Source organism: Crocuta crocuta, unplaced genomic scaffold (genome assembly GCF_008692635.1).
Source record: "Crocuta crocuta isolate KB4526 unplaced genomic scaffold, BGI_CrCroc_1.0 scaffold39, whole genome shotgun sequence".
Taxonomy (NCBI): domain Eukaryota; kingdom Metazoa; phylum Chordata; class Mammalia; order Carnivora; family Hyaenidae; genus Crocuta; species Crocuta crocuta.
The window spans coordinates 1516942-1521458 of record NW_027533334.1 but is presented as its reverse complement, the minus strand read 5'-3'; the positions used below and the strand labels follow the sequence as shown (position 1 = coordinate 1521458).

General features: G+C 35.4%; 1 protein-coding gene across 1 annotated transcript in view; it reads left to right on the top strand.

Moving 5' to 3' along the window:
* The window catches only part of ZFPM2 (zinc finger protein, FOG family member 2), a 373593-nt gene that overhangs the window by 323007 nt on the left and 46069 nt on the right, over nt 1-4517 (top strand). The window lies entirely within an intron of this gene.

Genomic DNA, 4517 nt, shown 5'->3' with positions numbered 1-4517 from the left:
AAAAAAAAAAAAAAAAAATGCATATTTCTAAATTCTGCAGTAGAAGTTATTTCTGTCACTATTTTATTGGGGTGCTTGAGAGATGAACAGTTTTGCACCATATAACATATGTGTCTATTCTGATGACGTATCTTTGATGACTATACTTTGAGCTTTTCTTTAATTTTTTAATGTTTATTTATTTTTGAGAGAGAGAGAGAGACAGAGCACAAGCAGGCGAGGAGCAGAGAGAGAGGGAGACACAGAATCTGAAGCAGGCTCCAGGCTCTGAGCTGTCAGCACAGAGCCTGATATGGGGCTCGAATCCATGAACAGTGAGATCATGACCTGCACTGAAGTTGGACGCTTAACTGACTGAGCCACCCAGGCACCCCTGAGCTGTTAACCTTAGGGCTGAAATGAGCAAGAGTAATGCTCATAATTTGCTTGATTCAGAAGAGCAACATTGGCAGAGAATAACTAATTTTGCCAAGAGGGAAATTGGTGAAATGTATCATAGAAGCGACTATGACATTTTAAATGTAAATGTAAGAAATCTAGGGGTGGGGTGGGAATATACAAAAAGGATTTTCATAGAAACAGGCTTATCCTGCAACAAAGCTGCTAAAGACAGCTCTGGCCACCCAGGATATTTTAACTCTACCCTTTGTCTGAGGAAGACCATGGTCCCATCAAGCCCTGTCATAACTGAATTATCAGTTTAGCATGCAGGCTTTTAAGTGACTACAAGGGAGATTTTTCCAATCAAATTTGGTACTGTGTTCAAAATATTCTCTATGTTAATGAAAACTGTAGGAAAATGTGAAAAGGTAAAATGTTTCCCTACCGATAATCACACCAGGCTGACTTTAAACATTTCTATTAATGCTCAAAAGTACAAGCCCGATTTCTTCCCTCCTTTCCAAACTCTGTTACATTTACACAGAAAATCCAAAATGGATCACCAGAGCCTGCAGGGCTAGGAAAAAAAAATATGTCTCAAATAATTAAATAAAATAATTATAACACAGAGTAGAAGTTAAAGTATTACTAAAATATTTCTGTCAGTGGGTAATTTAGTCACCTCCACAGCAGTGGCAAAATTGGAAGTCGGGTTATAACAAATGCGTGTTACAGCATGAAACAATAACACGTTCTTCCCGGGAAAACTAAAATGACAGGTGTGGCCATTGATGCTTTAAGCATATACTCTGACCTCAAGAATCACAATCTGCTACAGTCTGTAGAGCACAAACTATGGAGTCAGAATTGTGTTGAGGGAATGAATTAGAAAACGTCATATAGGACCTTCATATTATTTACTGTTAAAATATGTATTTCAGTATCTTATGGAGGTAACATTTAAAAAATAAAATGAAAATAAACATCTCCCTGACTGCTTACTTCTCCTTCTCATTTTCTTAAGCACAGAAGGAGGTGTGTGAATTATGGAGGCTATATTTACGTAGCTTTTTAAATAGATGATGCTGTGGTATTTGACCTTAGGTACATTATAAAAAAAATAAAATTCTTCAACCGAGTGTCTCTTAGATATATTTGAAACTGGATTCTTGCTGCATTTTTTATTTAAATGGGTTGCCTTAATGATCTGGCCTCATAGATTTCAGAATTATGCAAAGATGAAAATAAAACTAGCATTAGTTAAATTCATATTTCTGAACTACATTCGTTATTACATTTTGTAGTTCTCTGTAGAGCATTACTTTGTGCTTGGTTTTGCTCGTATTTTCAATTCTGTCTCATTCTCCGTCACAATTTTTACATTATAACCCACTGAAGATTTTCCTTTTTTTTTTTCATTTCGGTAACCATTATTTGAATCATAAAAAAATACATTACTATTTTCATAATGTACTGCTCATGTGACAGTTTTTGAACTTTAATATTCTTTTCTCTAATGTGCCGGCTTAGCAGCCTATAAAAGAGACATATTGTTTGTAATGTTTCTTACCCACAACAAATGATGTGATTCTGGGTTTTATGAAATGGCAGTAGTTTTCTAAATTTGTGATTCTTCTGTGTTCCGTTGTCAAGAACAGTTGTACATCTGCTCGGCACAGACTTTCCGAGACTATGAACTTTAATTGAGGAAAAATAATGAGGGTTCAGGGACTCCTGATATGGAGTCGGTTGCAAACCAAGTGCTCTGGTGTCAGATCAATGGATTATTTACTCCTTTGTCATAAACAGGAAACAGTTGGTTGTTTGTGGTGGCTACACGCATATTTTAAAGCCTGTGTACATATTTTCTCCTTCCCTGTCAATGTAGAACATTTTAAATAGTGCTTAGTTTATGATTTAGCATAACTATATAGAATAAGCAAACAACACTTGTTCTGTTTTAATAATTAACCACCGTGTTTGAAAAAGAACTTTAGGAATGATTTCAGGAACGCATATCATATATGCCTCCAGCCTTTACCTCTCAACTCATATGGTCGCAGTCGTAAACCCTCTATATAATTGTCTAAATATTTTTCTGCCTCTCTTTATAGACCTTTGAAAGGAGAAAACCTTTTTTTCCTTCCCAAATACATAAGGAAACCTAAAATATAAATTGTAGATAGTTGTAAAATTTCATTGGGACACGCTGAGAGTCAGCACAAGGTTTTCAAGCCACTTGAACAGAATTTTCTCAGGAAATAATTGGGAGGTTGGGAAGGGTGAGGGGAAGCAAAGCTCAGGATCCTTTTCTGAGTTCAGAAAATAAGCATGTCGGCCTTTCGGTAGGCACGTGACTTCTGAGCATGTTGGAACCGTCTCCGACACACCTGAGCAGGACCAACCTAAGAGGCTAGGGTCACCCAAAGGGGGCGTGCTCCTCTCTCCACACTCCTCATTAGCAAACCAAACAAAGAGCTTTCGGATGCCTGGAATTAGCTGCAATTTCCACCACAAGGGACTTTTTGTGTTACATAATGATATGCTGGGAATTTAAATCCTAGGTTCTAGAGATCAGTGGTTTAAATTCTAATGATGGGTTTCGTGGCATGGAAATCTGACTTTTAACACTTGGAGGTTGGAGACCATAGAAACCATACCAGAAAGTTGATACACAGAGCCCACCCACGGACAGCTCCTCTGAACCCTCAGACAGTTCACACAAACCTCAGCTCTCAACCAGAAATGTTATAATTGAGCCTGTGTTTAGGAATAGTCTTCATTTTTACTACAAATCTCTCTTAATTTCTTATGGAATTGGGATTCCTACTGAAAACCTGATTTATGTTTGAAAGAACTGCCACCAGAGAAAAACAAATTTATGTCAAAAAAAAGAAACTTGAAGTTCTAAAATGCAAATTAAAAAATCAGTAACTTCAAAGTACATTCAACTAAAGTATGATATTTGGCAGTCTAATGAATTTGCCTTAAAGTATGAAGACGTTTTGGTAAAAAAAAAAAAAAAAGCAAATTTATATTTTTCTTGTTTGTTAACTATATGTTCATTGCCACATATGTAATAATAAAACAATGCATCTTTTCTACCACAGAGTCATGACAAATCTATCATCCAATGTGTAAATAAAAACAATATCTAAACTCCTAGTCAAATGAAATAATTGCTACTAGTTAAATGTGTCATTCCCTTAAGTGAGGATTGGATTGGATGTTTCAGCAAATGTCTGTACTCAGTATGGATCTAGTAACATTGTTAGCATATCTAGTGTGCTATTAGATATTTTAAAAAAGCTTATGTTTAGATTTTTAATTTATGCTTTCTAAGTATTACATGCCAGTATTCACTGCCTAATATTTTCCCCTGTTTCTAATCACAATAATAAATTTACTTACTATGGTAAAGTTGAATTTTCCGTCAGTAGTAGAGGAATAAGGCAAAAATGAAATCCATTTTTTTCCCCAGTGGGATGGATGGGGTTTCTAGTTCAGAGTCAACAAAATTTCCTTTGAGTCAAAATCTAGAATGAGAATCAAGGCAAATTGCAATTGTGAGCAATGAGAGATTATGGTTGCTCATTTCTGTTGATAAAATTTTAGGTTTAACTTAAAAAACAAGTTGAAGTTATATAATTTAAAAGCAAATATTCAACTATAAGTCTGTATTCAACTGGCTATATATAAAGAATTTATTAGATCCACTGTCTTGAAAATATGCAGCATCGGAAGTACCATTATTCATTCTCAGGCAGATGTGTTATTCTAAACAGCAGGAAGTAGTAAGTACAGGCTTCGAAGCTCTGTCATACCATGCAGAGATGAAAAGTTTGAGATGAAATGACATCAGTGAAAATTCTCTGGATAAAAGACATCAGGAGCAGAGTCTTTGTCTAGGACCCCTGATCTCCAAAGATGAATATTGTACCTGAATTTCTTGTCCCCTGATCTCCAGAGATGAATATTGTACTTGAATTTCTTGTTCTATCATCTGCCATTTTCAATCGAATCTAATTTCTCAAAAAGAATTTAAGAAGTGCGAGTTGTAAGAGAAAAGTGGTAATGACTAATTTTTTCTATCAATGGAGGTAAAGCATGTGGGTTTTTTTCTTTCTTTCTTTCTT